The 21,481-nt window shown below is 44.1% G+C and overlaps 1 long non-coding RNA gene across 1 annotated transcript; it reads left to right on the top strand.

The window, feature by feature from the left end:
* The first annotated feature begins 1,062 nt into the window (after positions 1-1,062).
* LOC121067899 lies at positions 1,063-20,933 on the top strand. The gene is made up of 4 exons (XR_005818506.1): positions 1,063-1,238; positions 10,411-10,514; positions 16,178-16,236; positions 16,557-20,933. It is a non-coding gene; the product is annotated as an uncharacterized LOC121067899 (long non-coding RNA).
* The last annotated feature ends 548 nt before the right edge of the window (positions 20,934-21,481 follow it).

The following is a 21,481-nucleotide window of genomic DNA, read 5'->3' as shown; positions in this document are numbered from 1 at the left end:
GTCCAGGAGCCCTCAGTAGGCACTGTCACTTCCTTGCAGTCTCTAGGTCACGCTGCCCAATGTGTACCGAGCTGGGCTTCTAGGAGCATCCAAATCCTTGAAAATCCCCACAAATGCTCCGTCTCATAAAGCAGTTGTTTTTCATTAACTACTCTTTTCTGAAACAGCACCGATTAGAAAACTGGGGGAAAAGTTTCTTCAGTGTTGTTTGTAATTAAAAACAGCAACACGGATGGCCCAGCTCTTGCAAAGTGCAAGCCCGCTTCTTTAATTCAGTCTGCCCTTAAATCTGCTTAAGCGTAAACCAACAAAAGCCAAAACAAACTGGGATTAATTAACAGTGTTCAACACAACTGTGTTGCATCTGAGACTCCTGTGGCCCCCAACCCTGGCTGGGGCTGGTGTGCTTCCAGCTGTCCTCAGGCTCCTTGCATGTCCCTGGTCACCTCCCACATGTGCCCATCTAATTTTGTGTGCAGTTGTCCAGCAGCAGTATGCTCTAAATGAGCTGGGTTAGGGGAGAAAAAAGCAAAACCTAGCCAGAAAAAAATTTGGCTTTTTTTTTTTTTTAAGCTAATCCCACCTCATCACTTGACTAAAACCACTTTGGCGGCAGTGGTCATCTTCAGGGAATGACACAGGGCGATGTTCGCTAGAGGTGGCTGCTGCTAGTCCATGGCTGTGGGTGGGCAGCACAACCTGGGAGCAGCTGTGCCACTCATGTGCCTGCTGCCACGGGCATAGGTCATTGCTAGAATTTTCTGGCCCTGATTTAACCTGGTGGCTGCTGTCTGAGGCAGGATTTGACCTTCTGACTGCTCTGCTCAGTGAGGAAGCAGCAGAAATAACCTGGTGAGCAGCTGGGACTGGCAGTCTCTGCTGTTATTGCCATTAGAGCCAAGACAAGATGATTTTAAATCCCTTTAAAAGCCGGTTGAGGCTCTGCCTGTAGAAAACTTGAGTGTTTCAATCCATTTGTGTGTATTTGGCACTTGTTTAACCCTTTCTTCCTCACCAGTTTCCTGTGTCTTTCCTCAAGCAGAATGTCTCTCTTATAGGCAACCTCACCATCCTTGGGTTTGGAAGGAGGCGTGGGGACATCATTGTGTGAACACTGCTCCCTGACACGAGCAGTTTCCCAGGAAAGAAAAGCCTGCAGCTCATTCCGCTGATTGCCAGACTTCATTCCACTATGGACAATGAGACATACAGACCTGAACTTCTATTAAGACCCTCCTGTAAGTACCTACTGTGAGCCTGCTTTCTGTTACTTTGAGTCTGCCTCAGTGAGAATCCAGCTGCTGCTTCGCCTTTTTGGGATGAATTGTGGCCTTTTCCACCATTTGAATAAATACAAACATGCCCTATGTGCATCTGCTTTGGCGAGTCGCTGTTGGGTTATCTGAGCAGAACAGCCATGTCATTACTGCTTTATCTGGGAGTAAGATTTAAAAGCAGGATTTTGGTAATAAATACAGGCTTCACGCTAGTTATTAAAGCAAACAGAGTAGCAAAGATAAGCCTGCTGCATTTATTCGTGGATAAGGAGATAATATAGAGGAACACAGCAGTACTTTGTCAGAGGAAATTTGTTCCTCCTGAGAGTACTGCTTAATTGTGCTTGCCTGCAGGGAGCTGGGCCCCGTTTGTGAGGTGCTACAGAGACATGGAAGAAAGCTCGTGACCTCTTGGAACCACGATCAGAGGCTCAGACTCAAGCTGCTACTACATAATGAGTGGCCATTCGTTATCCATCGGTACCCTTATCCGTGTTTGCCTTTAGCCCTGGGAAATGTGGACTAATTCTACTTACAGACTTCACGTCTCTAAAGTCACCCCACATTTCCAGAGCCTCAAAGTGCGCACACAGACCATGTCTGGAAGGGGGCTTGTTAAGCACAGCAGCAAGATCGTGACCATAATGCCTAGTTTAAGGTGAGAAGTGGCAGGTCAGCCTACCAAAATTAGGGTGCAAGGCAGGACTATTTAATTAACATCTGCCACTGCTGCAGTACCACAGGTGCCAGATTCCTGCCAGGATGGATCCTAGACTTCCAAGGAGAGGACAACATAAGGTCTTACAAGATTTACTGGGTACTCTGTCCATGCCTAAAAGGCAACAGAGGAGAAACACAGCAAGCAAATAGCTTAAAGGGAAGTCACATCATTTATGCTTTTGATACAATGTACTGGAAGAAAAGATCCACCAGGTAGGTGCCTGATGGAGGATGTGGCTGCCATGATAAGGTATTCAAAAATTTCTGGAGTGAATGAAGGCAAGACAGTATTACTGAAGTCAACAGTCACTGAGTGATGGTGAAGCAGCTGCTTATATATAAGATGTTATATATAAGCACCAAAACTTGGGTGGTGATAACATTTAGAGTGGATGAAGGAAGAGGATTTTAACTAGAAAGGGAGGAAAGCACTGATGGCTGGCCTGGGAAGCTTATAAACAATCACCTTCACTAGTGTTTTCATGGACAAGCTACAGAAACATGTGTCAGTGCCAGGCTAGGATCATTGGTTTCTGTCTTTGTGAGTGGGACCATTTAGATTTTTTGGGGACCTTTTTGGTGGCTGATATCTTTTTTCCTTCTGTAATCAGGAAACAATATCATTTGTCATGAGATCCATGAAGACAGCCTAAAACAAGAGATCCCTTTTGTTGCACTGAGTTAATTTCTGCTGTTTACTTAGGATGCTGAGAAGGAGGACCAGAAATGTCGTGGTTTCTGCAACGGGATGTAGCTAGGTTAAAGACAGGGCTTTGAGATGCAGTTTAGGGAATCTTTGGACTTCTGATCCAGCAAAACTCATGTCTGTTTCTGCAATGTCTGCTCCAAGCCCTTACCCCCGGGTGCTATCCAAGCAGGCTGCCTGGGTGAAAATAAATGCAGGTCGTCCTTGATAGGTGCCTGGTTTGAAGCTTCTGATCTGAACACAGGTTTGATCCAGGCTTGCAATGTCTGATGCGTGTGTCATATTGCTGCATCCTTTAGATAGGATAGAAATTCCAAAATTTCTGAGAATCAGCTGGTGGATGCTGGTAGAAGTCTGAAAACTATGTGTTACAGATGATTTGTATGGCGATTCCCGTGCATTTTTTCCTTTGTGGCAGTGCCTTGGGGCTCTGTCATAAGCATCACTGTGCTAGATGCTGTGTAAGCAATGAATAAAAAGTCCTTGCAATAAAGGTATCTACATAAAGACAGGTTTGCCCTGGAGAGATAAGGAGGGCATGAGACGTACCCTTGGTAGTCTCTTGTATTACATGCAGATGCTGAAGCAAGCAGTGCGTGACTGGTAGGATAGAAACAGCAAGCTGTCATTATTTGATTTAATACTTCTTTCAAGCATTGTTTAACACATGCATATGTATATTTTTTTCCTGGAGTGGGTTGTTAAACTGATATTCTTAATAAGGTCAACAGTCTTTAATAAGATAGAGCTGTATAAATGAAAAATGAATTTGAATAGGTCTTCATTTTCTTGTGCCTTACGTCCCAGTAACTCAAGTTTGTTCGGTTTCATGTCATCAAAAAAAAAAAAAAGAAAAAAGAATGAAAGCATGAAGGAGAACTACTTTGCTTGGGAGGTGGAAAAGGTTGTTTTCAAACCCATGAAATTCTCTTGGATTGAAATTTTCCCTATGGTCAAAACAAGCTCAGATGTAGGGTTTTGTCCAACCTTATTACAGACAGCCTTGTCTCTGGTCCCAACTCTTCTTAGGGTGCCTCCAGTGGAGGGAAGATCAGTCAATTAGGATAGCTATAATAGCATCAGTGAGATGGTTTTGGCAGAGGACGTCGTCCTGTTTGCTTTTGAAAGCAACTGCCTGAGTGTCAGCAAGCACACAAAATACTTCAGAGAGATTCAGCCTTTGGGTTTAATGGAAACAGCTGGGAAGACACATGGAGATAACACTCAGGATGTCTGGGGTAGGTGCTCACTAAATGCTGCCTCCAAAGGGGGAGAGGGCAGGAATGGAGGGAAGGAAGTCTCGTCTGCTACCATTGCCATCTGCTGCTTTGTGCACTTCAGAGTCCTGCCCAGAGGTGTCCCAACAGGCCTGTCAAACCTAAGAATAATACCTGGGATCCTCTAAGCTTTTTTTTAATGGCCATTTCAGTGTCCCTCTACTGTGTCTTTTAATAAACTGCCTTTTGCCCGAAGGCAGAGCGATGGCTAAAGATGACTTCTGAAAGCAGAGGACGGTCCCTTGAGGGCAGCATGGTCAAGGGACCAAAGGGACAGACATGGGCACACCACAGATTACTGCTTCAGTCACTGCCTCACGTCCTCTTAGAGGGACGTGAGCCAAAAAGCTCTGCTTTGGGTTCTCACGAACTCTGAATGTGTGAAGATTTTGATGTACTTTGGTACCTATAACCAAGGAGTTTGAATAATTCATGCATGTTCCTCTGTTGTCTTCATCTAATCAGCTTGTTACTGCCAGCTGATGCTGAAGAGCGGCTGTAAATAAGATGAAACCCTAGCTGTACCTCGGCTGGATTTGTTTCTATGGGTAGATCAGTTTTAAGGGAAGTTGCTGTGTTGTGTTGATCTGTTGCTGGTTGTCACTTGCCTTTCCTGCATTTCAGTGTGCTGCTGCTTAGGGATAAGGCTGTTTAATTGATCTCCAGTTGCTTTTCAGTGTTTCAGTAATGCCTATTAAAAATATTTCTCACAGCTAAAGGACTGGCAGCTGTAGCAGACCGGGGAACTGGACTGGTATGAGAAAAGGAGAGAGTGATGGAGAGAAGGCATGTTTGGCATCTGTGGTTTCTTAAAGACTTTCTCTCCAATAAAGTTGGAAAGCTGATTTTTTTTTTCTCTCCTTTTTAGTGCTGCTCATCAAGCTCAAAAAATGAGGGCTGGGAGTAGAGAAACGAACAATTGAAATGGAGAAATGCTCTCACACATTTGTGATTTGACCTTGTGCCAATGCAGCTAACCCATTAGGCAGTGGATTGACTAAAATGACTCCTCTGAATCACTGAAATTGTACCTAAAATGGCAGCTTGATTTTTTCTTTTCTCTGTCCCTTGCCTGTTGTCACCTTCCCTTGGACTCTGGTGCTGAGTGCTAGTGCTATAGCTACCTGTGTGTGTGTGACAGTCTTGCCATCAGGTAGGTGCCAAGAGCCAGCTGGGATGGATTTGGACACCCCCCATTTACCAAATCACCCCATTTTTTTTGTACCATCCCCCCATTACCAAAATCACAGCAAACAGGATGAGACGAGCCCCCTGGGCTGATACCCCAGGAGGGGTTGTGTGAAGAGAGGTTGGGGCCCTCTGGTTTGCAGAGAGGAAACAGGCTGGGAGAAGGGTGCAGAAGTGCCAAGTGGTGGTGCAGAAGGTCATTTTGGTGTCCTTTACTCATTCCCTTAATCCACGAGCAGGGGAAATTCAATGAAAATGGGAGCTAATCAAGCAGGAGCGGAGGAAGGTGTTTGTTAGCTCTGTTTACCGTCTGTCTGTGAGACTTCTCCGAGGCCAGGAGCTTAGTGTAGTCTAAGAACCAGAGACACCCACACAGGTGACGAAATCCCCTGTTTCAGGGCAGGCAAAGACGACATAAATCTTGTGTATCTCATTTCATAGGAAATGCCAGCAAGGCCAGATGCTTCCCTCTGTGCACGCTGTCTGACGGACGCCGGTCTGTGTTGGCTAGTGAATCCACCAGTTTGATCTCTGAAGACCCTCTTAAGCCCTTAGAAAGCAAGGCAGTTATTTGGAAACTACTTTGGCAGTTGTTTGGAGACTTATTTCATGAGCTAGATGGATGGAAGGAGATTTCCGCGGTGCAAGACTCAGTGGAGGGAACGTGCAGAGCGATGTCCCTCCCCAGGGATGCTCAGGGTGGTCAGAGGGGATGCAAAGACCAAAGCTGGCTGAGGGCATCCCTGGACAGGGCATCCTCTGCCTTCTCTGCCTCTAGTGACTGGAGGGTTGGAAGCCACAAAAAGCTTTGAGTCGGCGTTTGGGCTGTGGTAGACAAAGCAGTGTGAAGGAAGCCTTGCTGCAGCCTGTCCCTCTGCCAGACCATCTCCCAGCACACACCCCCGGAGGGCATCTTCAGCAGATGGACAGTAGCTAAGCAGCAGCTTTGTTATAATTTAGTTAAAAATCAGCAGCAGTAGGAAATCAGGCTTTCCTAGTTCTGGAACTCTTTCTTTTTCTCGTCCTCTCCTCATGTTTCACACGTTTCTGTTGGAAAAGAGAAGCTAAAACAACACTCAAATTGTTTTTTTCGAGGAGAAATATTTCCTTTTGAAGTAAAGAAGAAAGCAAATGTTTCCACTAACTACTTTGAACGATGTGATTTAGCCACTTCCAGAAAACTTTTCATATTTTCAATCTGTCACAATCGCATAGTTGAGCCAGGAAAGAGGAATTTAAGCTCTGTCCCCCTGTCGAATCGAGCCTGTGTGGCTCCTGCTATTTTCTCTCCTGATAGAAGCAATTGGTGTGCTGCTTTCTGTCCTCAGCTGCCACAAAAGGCCACGATCCGATGGGATGTCAAACTGCCTCGCACTTGTTAAGCTCCCATGGCTGGCAGCATCTGTGCATTTGCAATGACATCTCCAAATCCATCCAGGATACAAAAGTATTCTAAAATTGTAGCCTTTGTGTGTGTATGTGCTGTATGTTTTATTTATAAAGCTTTTAGAGATAGCAGCTTGTTCTCTAATTTATTTTGGGTTGGTGAGGAGGAGGAAATCTCATTGGCGAGATAGGGAATTTGCAATCTGAATGTAAAAGGAATGTGGGGAAAAAAAAAGTCCAGGGTTCTGGGACATGTTTGCATGAATAATAATGCCTCCAAAATGATAATGGACTGCCATCCATTTGTAGAACTGCAGAAGCTGCTTTGATAAATAAAATGATACCTCAAATTTTAAGCAGCATGGGGTCCGCACGTGTCACTTATCAGATGCAATTAAATAGGAATAATTGCCTGTCTGCGAAGCGAAAAGTTGTGATATCGTGGTGCCATTCCCAGCTTTCACTTGCACGAGGTCTCCAGTTGCTGTGGACACCCATTTCAAAGCCTGTCTGTGTTTGCCTGGGAGCTGTGAAGCTGAAGGTGGGTGGGTGTTTGCCGAGCTCTTTGAGGAGCCAAAGCTCTGCTCTTCTGGTTCCATGTCCAAGACCTCCCTTAGGTATTTGTAGGGGCTTGATCATAACTGGCACTGCTGGGTGCTTGTCCCACACTGGGTGCACGAAGTCCTTGCAGCCTGCAGTTGGTTTTGAGCCACACAACCATGACTTCACAGAATTCCTTAGCTCTTGGAGAATGTTCAAATGTAGCTGAGGAAGAGGTCCTCAAAGGCATGGCCCTCACTCTGGGGAACCTCTATGAGCAGTATTGCTTTTGGACAGCTTAGAGATGGTCAGGACCTGCTGGGGAGGGGAGCTGAGCATGCCTTGAGGGGGGGGAGAGATGCAGACTAGCAGGTCCTTGGGGTTGCTCTCGTGTCCACCTTTCCATGCTCTACCACGGTGTGATTGGTGCTGTCTGGAGGCTACATTGGTGTTGGAGATGTGTTGGGTGGACCATTTTGTACAGCTGCTGGAAATGCAGCAGAACCTCCTTTTTTATTCAGCTCTGGCTTGTTTCTTTGCTGCTTTTTGTTCCCAGTTGCTGGCATGTGCTGGCACTAAAGTAAGAACTTCTAATTGCCATCTACTCATTAGCTAATTATGTGCACCTCCTTAGATGCAGATCGTGGACAAGTGTGTACTAGCTATTCCAGGTTGCACTGTCTGCAAATACTTTACTGGAGGCAACAAAAATTTCCATGAAATTACTTGAAAATGGCTTTTGGGATCCTAGTTGCTCTAGCCAGAGTTCAAGGAGAAGGCTTTTATTTCTCTTTCCTCACGTCTGACGTTGTTGTTTCTAAGTCTTCCTGTGCAGACTTTCAGTGCTTTTTGTCCTGAATGTGTCTCTAACTCAGGTTTTTGTAATACAATGGTTTCCAACTGCATGAAAATCTGATGGAAAATACATAACTCTGAGACCTAAATTCTGCTTTTGTCACTTCAGGACTTTGAAGTAATCTTTTCTGCTGCAAGGGCATTTCTCTCTGTCCTTTCAGCTAATGAAAGTTTCTGTTCACTGTCAGCTATGTAGTCACCCACTACCCAAGGCTATGTTGGTCTACCAGAGGGTATTAGCACTTGTGTGTTACTAGTAAGATTATTAAAATATGAAGAAATCCAATACACAGGCTTTCATGATGCCTGTTATTCTGCAAGGCACACAGATAAGATCATAACTTGATGCTGCTATGAAGCTGTGCCCAGAATCCAGGCTGGCTGTGGACAGAGCAGTCATTTAATGTTTTCCTCTTGCATGTACTTTCTAGGTTGGAAGTTCCCTGGAGCAGCAGTTTCTTGTGCCCAGCAGCGTGTGTTTATAGACCCTACCAGGACAGAAAAGCACAACAGCTGAGTGTGTTTGATGAACTTACACCAGACGTTAGGCTGATGGTACCATTAACAGTAACCTCAGTGTTATGGCACCTCATCCCAAGAAGGCTTCCCATCATTGAAATATATTTCTAATGGAAAATCTATTTACTTCAGCACCTTGCCTGGGTTATGAGGAAGGTTATGAAACTGGCTGGGAGCACTAAGCCAGTGCAGGTCCTTCTGCCTTCCAGCTGATACCACCGTACCCAGGAACATGCTGCTGGTGCCCAAAAGCTAGCAGCAGTGTCTAACTTTACAGAATGGTGAGAAGCATCCTGATCCCAGGGCAGGATGTCTCCCTCAGATCAGTCTCCCCTGCATACTCACAACTCTGGAGTTCTGGTTGGCCTCCCAGGAGTGCCAGCAATTTTGCTGGCAGTGCTTATCAACCTGAGACCTGGCTTTAAGAGTACAAGTGCAAACATCTCCAATGTAGACAAAGCCATTAGCTTTAAAGGTCAACACTGAAGCCTTCCGTATATGCCATACAGAGGCTATCTGTGTTAGAGAGTCCTTGTAAAATTAGAGAGTGAAAAACAGGAGCGTTAGCCCAGGAGCAAATGGATTTGCTGGAACGTGTTCAGCAAAACAAAGCTGAGACTTATGTCTGCGCAGTGCCAAACCTTCCTGTGGCACAGCATTATGTGCTGTCGGGCTGCTCTTCAGCTGCCAGCCCTGCGTGCTCTTCCTCCTCAGGTGTGGGACATACGATGACTTGTCTTGAGCCCTTGTGGGCTCCGGACTGCCCGGGGTCCCTGTGGCTTGTATGCAGCAGGTCAGGTGTGTGTACGTGTCCATGGGCTGATTTGCCCATGGCAGTTGCTCATATTTTAAAGGAGGCTCCTTTTGGTCTTGCTTAGAGTCCTTAGGGATGGTCGAGCCTGGATGCAGCTGACATTTGGCCGACGGCTCTGAAGTTCCCAAGTCCTCCTGGGTTAACTTATGGGAAAATGGGGTTGAGCTCCTCAGGCCTATCCGGGCTGCCCACTGCACTGGCTGTGGCCGCATTTCTCCTCTCTGTGCAGGGCCACAGGTCGGGCTGTTCCACACAAGACTTTAGGATGGAAGACTTTAGGTTGGCTTTCTACAGAAATGAAGCTTAGACTTGCAGTTTGCGTGGGGCCATCTGTCTTCATGCTTGGAGATGTGAAGCCCTGTGAACACAAGCGCCTGTTCCAGCAGATTTTTACAGAGCTGCAGTTGTCTCAAAGATGCGATGTCCTGGCAGGTATGGGAAGGTCAGTCTGGTATTCCTCCACAAAAATAAGACTACGTTGGGACGTTAGTCCTATGGATACCAAAGCGGGCTTTTCAGTGAGCTCACGTTAGAATGCCAGGTACCATTTTTCTACATCAGCTTCATGCTTTTATGCTGGTTTCAGCAAGTGCTACTCCTGAATTAAACTTGATGTGGTTTGGGCAGGTGGTACCAAACTTCAGTCTTACAGATGTGGTTATAAAGTTAATCTATCAAAATTTTTGTGAGGAGTGAAAGCTGGTGGAGTGAATTTGTGCCAGCCTCGTGTTTGTTTGCCTATTTTTATTTTCTTTTTGGTCCTGAGACTTCATGTTAGGAACCCTAGAGCAAGTTTTAACAAATTGGCAGAGCAGAACTTCATCATAAGTACAGAAGAGGATTTAAATACCTAAATCACACTGGTACTTTGAAAAAGTAATGCCTCACTACTGTGTGATTTTGATAAACTTGGTCAGTCATCGGCAAACTCAACGGTTTATGAAAAAAGCATGTCTGAACTGGAAAAAGGCCCTCTTTTGCTTCAAGAAAATCTGGAGGGGAGAGGAAAGTCATAAAATATTGACAGTCTCTGCTTTTAATGCTGATACAATTACCCCTGCACAGCTCTGTACACCATATTTTGAAAGCCTTGTGGTGCATTGGGAATAGCCATGTGTTTTCTTACAGGGGAAGTCAAACGGGCTTGTTTCTCCTCTTGACATTGCTAATGATCTTCAGAAGTGGATGCCGTTTGATACTGGTTTGGGGCCTCCTCATCGCAGATCAAACAGGTAGGGTTGTGGGGCTTCTTCAGGGGACTTGGGACCCAGAAGACCATGGTCAGGTGGACTGGTGGCGTCTTGCAATGTAGGCAGAGCCCACTGCACTGTGGTTACTGGTCTAACACGTCCACGTCTGAGTGGCAAATTTTGAATTTCCCTTTGCTTATCCAGGGACATATGGTCCATGGTGCAAATCCACCCACACAAGCGAAGTTGCACTAAGGGAGATTTTGTCCTTAAATCATTCAAAGAGAAAATTTTGGTAAATGTTTGTTCTAATTAGCCTAAAAATATCTTTGGGCCAAGGCTTTAGGTGGATCTATGAATGAGTGGAAGTGATTGCTTCAAGCAAAGAGGAAAATAAGAGAAAAGCTAAGACAGACAACACTCACCATACCTTTCAACTGTCAGAAATGTTTTCTTCTGGTTTGGGTAAAGGAAGGTTTCGAGCAGTGTTTATTCATGAGGCTCGGCCCATCCCCATGCATTTTTTATCTGCACATCCTATAGCAGGTATGTCAGGGAATGTGGCACACTTTATTTGGTGGAGATCAGACAGTCATATCCGAAACAAGATGAAGGTTTTCCAGAATTAAAGAGCTTGATTAGGTGGGGGTCTTTATGTCACGTCATCTCTCTGAATGTTTTCATGTCAGCAGAAAAACAAGAACAAGGCTTTCTGACCTTGAAAAGAAATGCCTGAGGGAAAGACTCCTTCATGCAATTTTTAATACTCTTCTTAGTGACTTTTTAAAAATTGCTGTAGCACGATACAGGTTTGAACTAATGAATGTCATGCTCATATGGGGCAGTTCCAAAAATGAAAGACCTTGATTGACTGAACACTATTATTGCACTGCACGATGATGTTATCAACATCACCTACATTTCTGACTTTCAAGTGTCTTGGTATCTTATACTTAGCCTATCTGCTGCATGAGAGACACACTCTAGATTTAGTTTCAAAGCCAGCACACAAAACTTAAAAAAAAAAAAAAAAAAAAAAAGTAAAAATGAGCATTGTATGTTGACTATTTTTTTTTGTTTTCATTTACCCTTTTTTTTTTTTTTTTTTACTTAAAGTGGTATTTGCTAGAGACTGATTTCATTATGGCTGTTTCTTCCCATATACTGGCAAAGAGAGTATCATTTCCAGATCCCTTCAAAGACTCTTTCATTTGCAGGTCTTTGGAAGACAGATGGGACTGTGGTTGTGGTAAAACCTTGGCTCCATTTTTTTCACCTGTAGCAAGGCACCTCAGCCAGACTGCCACTTCTCTCCTGGAGGAAAGTCCTCCTTCCTCCCTCCCCAGCTGAACTGAAATGAACGGTCTGCATTTGTAAACAAAATATCCCGAGTTTTTCCTTTACTGAAAGGTTTGTGAAGCATTGGAACAGGCTGCCCAGGGAAGTAGATGAGTCACCATCCCTGGGGGTATCCAGAAAACATGTAGATGTAGAGTTTAGTGACATGGCTTAACGGTGGACTTGGCAGCACTAGGTTGTAGGTTGGACCTGATGATCTTAGAGGTCTTTTCCGACCTAAATGATTCTGTGTGTCCTCTGGAGCTTCGTGCCCAAGGCAGCATTGGCTTTGACACAGCTTCCTCGGCCACAATTAGCTTTTGGCAGGTAGAGATGGCTGAGCTTCAGCACTGATAATTTTTCAGCACTGTTGTAGCTACTAGAGGGAGGCAGATGTTAGTTCTTGGACTGTGGGGGTTTTGAGGCTGATCCTCTCATGACAAGTTCAACTCAGACACCAGAATTTTACATAAGCTGATCATGTGGGGATTTATCGTCATCAAGGCAGGTGTTGGGGATGGACTTTGGGTCCCCACTGAATTCAGTGATAAAATTTCCTCTGATTTCATTGAAGACAGTTTTAGGTGTCTCTGGTTTGGGCAGTAGCAGTAGAAGGTTAGGGTTCGTCTTCCAAATTTAACAGATTCACCGTGAATGGCAGTGGATTGAGACTGGGAAGATCTAGTTCTGATTCTGCTGCTGGCTTCCGGAGCACTGAAATTAAGTTATGCTACTTATTTCTGTCTCATTTCTTCTAGCAAAAATATCTCCTTGTTGAGATTCAGCCATAATTACTAATTCCCACATTGACGATTTCCCCAGCTCGTGGTGTTTTTACATCCATTCGTGCATTCTTTTCAAGACTGTTGCACTGGTTGTGCCTCTTTTTCAGTCTTATGTATTTCTCTGTCTGTTTTTGTCTTGCAGGTGCACAGAATTTATCTTTACTGAAATTCATTTCTCTTTTCTATATACCTTTCCCTGCTGCTTTTCTGGTTAGCAAAGCTTTTCATGATTTTCAGTCAGGACTTCAAAAGCTGGAGGAATACACATCTTGCCTGAAAGCTGCTGAGGTGAACGGAAGATTTTGTAGAAATGGATCTTAGAGCACAGGGCTCTCAGGTCAAAAGTGATCTTGGTTCAGCAATGCAGAAGCACATACCAGCCGGGGAGAACTATTTAGGTGAGCTGCTCTGCGAGCCCTTGGTTCTCGTGTTAGTGGAGGTGTTGGCTTGCAGAGTGCAGTGAAGAGTCTCATCTAGTGCAGATGCTTCTTTGTCATGGCTTCAGAGCTCTTTGGCTTGAGTTTGCCTCAGTGGTTTAACCTGCAGTTATACAACGATGTGCACAAACTACTAAACCACAGATTTGCACTACAAAAGAATAAGATTTGAGGAGTTCTGCCTGTTTAACACGCATACATAAAACAAGGGGCAATAACACCATCAACACCACAGATTTCAGTTATGGATGCCCTCTACCCTTGGGAGAAGAGATGTTTAACCTAGCTTAGCAAGTGAAAGCAGGCACCACATCAGCTTTATGTAGGTGGCCTGTGCTGGCTGTCTATGATCACAGAATGACAGAATGGTTGAGGTTGGAAGGGACCTCTGGAGATCATGTGGTCCAGACCCCTGATTCTTCCATGTGGTGTGGATCCTTCCATGAGTAATTAATTTGTGGTCTTGTATGGTATAAACCTAACTAGCAACGAGAGGGTGTTGTAGGATACGCGTCATCTTGTGGTGGGCAGAGGGTTATTCCAAGGAGATGGGGCTTAGCAGAAAGCTGTATCCAAAGCCTCATGGCCAAATGCATCTTGGAGATGCTGGTGGAGTCTGGCTTAGGGTCTGCACCCCATGCCACCCTGCAAGTCCTTCCAGCCACGTAGCCTCCCATAGTTGCAGCAGAAGCCAGGGAGATTTCTCTTCTCTAATGGATTAATAGAAAGACTTTGGATTTTTCTTGGCAGCTTATCATGTAGGAGCCAGAGGGTTATGTATCTTCAAATGCTAGCGACAGCCCTGTTTTCTTTGTGTGTCTGCCTGGTGAGATGTCCCAAAGAGGCCGAGTGGAGTCAAGAAGTTTTCCACCAATTGTGCCCTGAAGGTATTTGCAGTTGGAGCTGGAAAAGTAAATTAAAGCAATCAGTCAGGCCAACTACGTAAAACAGTGCTCTTTTGCAGTTGGCAAGGTGGTTTTGTGATGTGAGTCCCGGGCTCTTGGTTCAATTTTATTTTCCTTTGCTGTGACCTTCCTACAGCCTGTAACCCCAGTCCAGCATAAGTAATGGTCCAGACTGGGGTAGGTTGTCATAATTTAAGCAGAACTGGGACAAAAGTAAAGATTAAGACTGATGAGGAAGAGCTGGGAAGAGGTGTCTGTTCCCCTTGGACTGCACTACCAAGGACGTGCTCTTGCTCCACGCTTTGATAGAAACTTTCCAGATGATTTCTTGGTCCTTGTTGACAGCACCAGGGGTTGTGTTTTCACTTACATCCTCTCTGTGACCAGCAATTCAGAGGGGTCTGTCCATGGGCATGGAGTTTCTGTTGTTTTGTTGTCTTCAAACAAAAAGCTCTGTAAAGATAAAATAGAAATTATGAGGGGTGGGGTGTAAAATCTAGTACTGTTTTATCCTTCTTCCTTTTTCTCTAGTTTCTCCTGAAATAGCTCTGGCAAAAGTTTAATCTTTAAATGCGCAAGCTACTGTTTTGAGTAGAAAGTATAACCTGGCAATGACAAAAAATATCCAATAATCCTGTTTTAAAATAGACACAGAACGGTTGTGCCTGGATTACTTTAGACTATTTTTCACCCATTTTGCAATGACAGAAGAAAATACAGGCTAGAATTCTATGAAGATTGTTTTCATCAGAACATTTCTCATTTATTTTAAATTTACCAAGAAGAAATACAGCCTTTGTTTCCTTCATTATATTGAAAGACTAGGCTAGAGATATATGATATTGTCAGAAGTGAAGAAAAATTCAATAGTTAAAGGACTTCTCTAGCAGTAAGAATGATTTCTGTCATACAGAATAGTACCTACTTTTTTTTTCTTTTAATAAGAAATGAAAAATATTAGATAGTTTCATGTAAAAAATTCCTTTATTTGCAAATATATCTTCTTCACTACATTGGCTATGCTGAGAACTTGGTTATCTATATCAGCTATATTCTCTCATGTCTCACCATTCTAGTCAAGATACTCAAGATCTTACACTGGTAGTAGTAAAATATCCTTGGAAGTCCTGAAAATTTTAATACATAATAAAATTTTACAGTATGTTTTTATACTTTAAAACTACACCTTCCATGGGTGGAAGGTCACCCTTTGATTTGTTCTACAGAGGAGGTCAATAGTGAAGTTGCTCTAAGAGTACAGAAACTTATCACTGAATAGACACCTCATTTTTTTTTTTCTTATATTTTGAGTAATCAGGAGGAAAGTCCAACAAGCAATTGCATATTCTGGGTACTTGGTAAGTGGCTGTTTTTCAAAGAAGCAAAAATAATCACATGAAAAGATTATTTGGATGGTGAAAGAGACATAGTATTCTGTTCATTGATGAAAGCAAGTTTGGTTAAAAAAAGTTCTGATTAAGAAAATTTCTGTAAACAAATCAATACTTAATAAAGGTGAAAGAGAAGTTGATGGAAGTCATTAACTGGACATTAGAAAATGCAGACAACATTTATTGAGGGAGAATAAAAACATAAATTAGAAAAATATGTAACTAATGAGTTTAAGGATTTGGCTGCCCTATGGAACATTTATGGATTAAAACCTGATTAAATGACAGATCCAAAAAATATCTGTCATCAATCTGCAGCAGTGAACAGCAAAGATATGATTTGTTCTTGGCCCAAAGTTAGTCAAGATTTGTATCTATAAACTGAGACATCATTTTCTGCTGATATCATTTGTCCATAATTAGAACATTGACTGAGTGATAAATAATGAAGGCTGGTCATTGGCACAGCACAGTCAGCATGAATTGCACAAAATGTGTTCTTAGTTGGGAATGAGTTTCTCACTGAATTTCTAGAGAAGAAATTGTCTGTTCATCATGGAAAAAAGAAACCATAGCAATAAAGGCTGTTTTAGAGTTAAGTCACTATTTCCTTTGTGTGAGAGCAGGTTGCAGCAGGCTGTCCTGCACCTTGCAGGCTCCAGATCCCTGAGCAGGCTGCAGGGAAGCTGTTTTGAAAAGTGAAGAGCTGTGAGAATTTATTCCACTTTCAAAAAGTCTGGCTTGGAGCAACCCCACCAAACGACATTTTGGAGTATCTGAACATACAGATGACGGCTGGTCTTGTGCCCATCTCTGTTTTGCTTAACCAATCTCTGTGTTTTGTTACAGATCGCACTTTCTACTGGACGCTGACGGAGGGGCTCACCTCACTCCTGTTAGGCATTTAGGTGAGTTACTGGAGTCCAAGCCCCTGATCTCTTACCATTAATGAAGAGAGAGTGGCATCTCCAGAGGTCAACTGGCCTGTCCTCTCTTAGATATCTGTTCCTCCTGTTTCTCTTCATTGCCAGTGAGTGGAGCCTTCAGTAATGGACTAGGCAAATGCTGGATAAAGCAAAGATTAATCCCACTCCTACAGCATTGTTAAGAAATAAGAATTCTTTGTCCATTACGAGACAGGGTGAAAAGCAATCAGATTTTAAGGGAAGTGAATAATGATGCTCACCTTCTGTTTGTTGGTTTGTTTTGCTTTGTTCATGTTGTCCAGCTTTCTTCAAGAGATGGAAAGAGCGGAAACATCCTTTATAGCAATAAAAATAAAAGCAGGGATTCTCCCTTAAACACTTGGATCTGCAACTTGAAGCTATATGGAAAAATCTCAGCTGTCACGTGGCCCCTGATTAAATTACAGTGCAACCATAATGCCTCTTCCTTCCTGCACCCACAGAGAGCATGTCATAAACGTGCCTGAGGTATGGAGAAAGTCTGTCAGCTCGAATGTCTGTTGTGGCACGACAAGTGAAAGCACCGGACTTTCTGTGTTGAAGACAGAGCAGCTTAGAGGTAGGATGAAGTCCTCTATGGACAAGGTGACACCATGCATGGTTCTGCTGCCAGCAGCGGTGCTGGAGCCCTGGGACACCGCCTGCACTGCCTGCTGAGAAAACCTGCCCCAATGCATGGAGGCGTAGCAGGGAAGTCAGTACCTGGCTCTTCCCTAGCACAGGTATGCTTGTGAAGACGTATCTGCTCCTTTTCCTTCTCTACATCTGGCCAGAAAACCAAAGACAAGTATATGAGGGAACAAAGTGCTTTTTGTGTGGCCACAGTTAGGCCACTGTAAGGTATGGGATTCAGGTCAAGACCCTTAAATGTAGGTGTCTACCTGCAGGTGCCTGTGTGAGCACTTGTTGTCTAAACTCACATTATAGTCACTGGAGATCAGGTCCATGGAGCCTGGACAATGGTATCTCTTACTGCAAATCCGGGTAAATTGTCCTCTCGTCTGAATCATTCCTTAGGCCACGTAGCCTGCATTGTCTAGGGATGGCTTCAGTGTCCTAAACACATGCACATCGCACCATCTGAGAAGTCCTAGGAGGCCCCCGTGGGTCTCCAGCTGCTGAACCAGAAGAACAAATCTCTGCAGGCACCATGGTGTGTCTACAAGCCCTCTGCAGGCATCTCGAGGTCCTGGAAATGGCACTCAGCAACTCTTTGTTGCAATTTTGGTTGGGGAACCAAACTGATGCCTAAAACTGCGCTGAATATGGTGGGAGTTTATACACAGTCTAAACGTGGAGACATAAAATTTAGGCTTCTTAATCTGAAGTTATATCTTACCGTTAACCACACTTTCACCAGCACCATCCAGCAAAGCACAGGGTATGACTGCTGTGCTTAAATGAAACGCGTTGCATTTGTCAGGGGAGGTAAGAGACTTCCCAGACAAATCTCTCTCTCCTTGGAGCAGGCAATCCTTTGTAACCAATCTACTTCCAGTCCTGACTGCTGGATGATTTTCAGATGTGAGGTGGCAAATGGAAAACCTCTGCGCTTTACCAGGACAGGGGAGCAGGGGGTCTGGCCACTTTGCTTGTCCCACCAGAAGCTAGGGGACTTGCAGGCACAGGTGCTCTGCTCTGCTGTGCCCTTGTCTCCCCCTGCAGCTTGCCGAGTGCCTCATAAAGTCTCAATTTTTCACTCAGCCACCTGTGGACAAATCTGTGTGTGTGTGTGCCGGTGGAGAGAGAAGTGGCGTTTGACTTTCTCCAGCCTTCAGCTTCACGTCACTGCACGTAAAGCAAACCTCCAGATCATTTATTTCTGGGCTTATTCTTTGATTCCCAGAGTTTTGATTTAATCTTAAAATATTTTAATAATTTCCTTGGCAAATGACACTGAAATTGGACAGATGGTTTAAACTTAGCTCTTTTCCCTGGAGAAAAGCTGCTCAATTAAAACAACCGTAGCTTTCACACATTCAATTCATCCTTATCAGCCTGCCCCAATTAATCCTCTAAATGCACTGTTACATAAGGTGGGATCCTTTCTCCCTCATTTACTTTTCCACCTTGTCACCATTTCCTGGGTACTGGCTCACCTGCACGGTGTCACAGGGAGCGGAGACAAAGCCCCGTTGTCCTCCCTGCCGAGGCATGTGAAATTCCCAAGGTACGGCTGTCAGACAAAACATCAGCTGCCACGCTCACGCTTTCCCTCTCTGACGTTATTTTTCTCCGCGGGTGAATGATCTTTGCAAATCCTTAAAACGGCAAAATTAAATTCCTATTACGCTGCTTTCTGCTTGGCCAGATAATCCCTTCCTGCCCCCGGTGCTTGGCTTACGTGGGGCTGGCTGCTTGCGGAAGTGCGTGGCTGTGTGTTGGAGGAGCACAGTTTGTTTAGCTATAGAAAGGGAAAAAATCAGATTTGGGCTCAACAAGATTGGAGTAAATGGTCATGACAAATCCCGCTGGAGACCGGGAGATCTAACACTGTTGGTCTTGCCCTCTGTGGTGCTGCCTGCATGGCTTCGCTCCGCTGCGGTGTTAAGGACCATGGTCTGGATTTAATAGGTCTCAACATCCATCAGTCATAGGACATAACTTGGGAACAATCCGAATGTCCCCGAAGCTGTGGGATAGTGGGACTTCAAGGTTTATTTCTGGAACATCTCTGCAGCAATGTGAGCGACATGAGGGTTGTAGCTGACATTTCCTCCACCAAGGGGTCAGTCCACAAGAGGCAAAGTCACGTTACGGGGACATTGTTGTGGCTGCGGCAGATTAGGTCGGTTTGGGGAATGGTTGTGCTGCTGCTTTTGTGAGCAATGTGATTCAGACAGCAAATAAGGGTGACTTTCTGCCTTGAGGAGAACTGACCCAAGTCCCATGGCTGTGCCCCTGAGGAGGGGTGATGAGCAGGTCTGGGAGCAGCTAGGCCCACAAACCGGCCTGACCCAAATTCACCTGCTCTGAAAGGGATGCTCAGGTGGGATGGACCCTGTGGGGTCTTCTCCTTCCACCTACCTCATTTGGCCATAGCTGAGCCCTGCTGCAAGCACGGCCCAAGCAGGTGGCTGTGCAGGCAGAGAAGTCTGCTCCCAGATGGCATCTTCAGCCACGCTGGTTCTCCTCAAAGCACTACAGACCAGGCATCTTGTACTTACCTGTTACTGCTCCAGACGTGATGTATAGGGCAGCAAAACCTTATATATGAAGGACTTTGAAGCTGGTCCTGCTTTGAGCATGAGGTTGGACTGGGGACCTCCATGGAGTCCCTTCCAGCTTGAATTTTTCCAGCCTGAATGATTCTGCAGACAGGAAATATTGAGTGCAATTATCCCTTTAACATTTGCGTTGACAAGGACGATCACCAGGAAATGCCAAACAAATTCCACTCTATTTTTCGTCTAAATAAGTGAATAGAATAAGACAATCTGCTTTGCGTGTTTATTTAAAGGCCTTCCTAGTGTTTTGGTTTTGTTTTTGTTGTTTGTTTTCCTGAATAATTCCTTTGGCTGCAAATTGTACCGAGCAATTGGCTGTATGGTGAGAGGAAAAAAAAACGGTCTTTTAAAAAAAATTGAATTTTTCTTTGGATTCTACTGTAATTACAATAAAATTTTGTTAGCTTCCTGGAAAATAACTTTTTTTTTTTTTCTTTTTCTGGAGCACTATTTAATTTAACGTCAGTTGAGAGCATATTTGAATGTTGAGTCATGAAAGCAGAAGATGAATATTCTGTTTGAAACTGAAGAGATTTGTGCAGACCCACTGAAAAGCAGCAAAGTGTATGGCTCTTTTACTCAATCTCTATTTCAAAAAGAAAAACTTATCTAGTAATACTGGAAGCTAGAAATAGAAACAATTTCTTGACAGGACTTTTTTTTTTTTTTCACTATTGTTTGTTTTTCCAGTGCTATATCCAAGGCAGCAATTTAATTTGGAAAGTAATGGAAGATTGCTTACCTGGGGAATTATTCCACTGCTTCATTCTCCGGGAATTCTTCTGGGTATTCAGGGAAATTTCAGGACCTCTTAATTCCTTCCAGTTATTTCCAGATTTATTTCTGCGTATCACGTACTAAATCATTAATATCCATAAATGGCATGTACTTGAAGAAAAAAAACAAAAACATAGCAAAGCTCCATGGCCCAAGACATCTGTAGGCTTTTCCAGGATTTCTGTGTGTACATGTTACTTGGAAATGTGTAGTCACTGAGTTTCCATAAATCTAAGCATGCACGCAAAACTTCTTCGCAGTCAAAAGCCTGATGCCATTATGTCTAGGCAATATGCTAGCGGGATATCTTTGTCATTAAAAATGGGGAATCATAAGAATATGAATTGAAATATTTATCTTATTTTTATTATTCTTGTGGATTCTTCTCTTTTGGTAAAGATGTTTTGACCTAAATTTTCCCTACTAGAGTTCCCATTACCACATTGAATCAAAACACTCACTTTTTGTGTCTCAGGCTCTTCATCTATGGAGAAATTATCTCCTGGCCATGGAATAATTTTAGGTTCAGCAAAGGCTTTGGGGTCCCCTGTGAAGTGTTTTGAAGGTATGAAGCATTCTTTCTGTTATCAGGATAACCGACTTGCAAATATTTGTAAATAAATGAATGAAAATGCAAACTCGCTTAAGACCCTGATTGTTTCATTCTAAGCAGCCGACTCCAAACGCCCCTAATTTGTGGAAATTAATTATAAAACACAACCATATGTCCCTGTAATTACAGAAAAATAGATAGAAGCTGAGGAGACGGGCTGCATCCCATATATGAATAAATCTCTTCATCAGGGATGCCAACCATAATCAGTCCTTTAGGGAATTCAATCAAATCACATGCTCGTCGACTCCCTACGTGGGATCCAGCCATACTGCTAGGCATCGGGGTACCATGAAACTAAACCCCATGGTCAAGTGCCTACGCTAATAAGCTGTTGAGACTCTTGCTCGGAAGCGGAGGAGTGAGGGCTTGGCTCTGACGCAGTTAGCCCTCATCGTGTGCCTTTTAATGCTGACCATTAGCTCTAAAACCAAGTCATCTCCTGAACCTGGGGAGCAGCAGGGATTACCCAAGCTGTTTTCCCCCTGCCCCTGCTGGCTGGTGTCAGGACAGGGTAGGAGAGCCGTGTACATAGCACTGCAGCTTCAAATCTGTCCTGCTGTTTGCAGGC

This window comes from Cygnus olor, chromosome 3 (assembly GCF_009769625.2).
Source record: "Cygnus olor isolate bCygOlo1 chromosome 3, bCygOlo1.pri.v2, whole genome shotgun sequence".
Lineage (NCBI taxonomy): Eukaryota > Metazoa > Chordata > Aves > Anseriformes > Anatidae > Cygnus > Cygnus olor.
The sequence above is the reverse complement of the archived record's forward strand: the minus strand, read 5'-3'. Positions and strand labels throughout refer to the sequence as shown.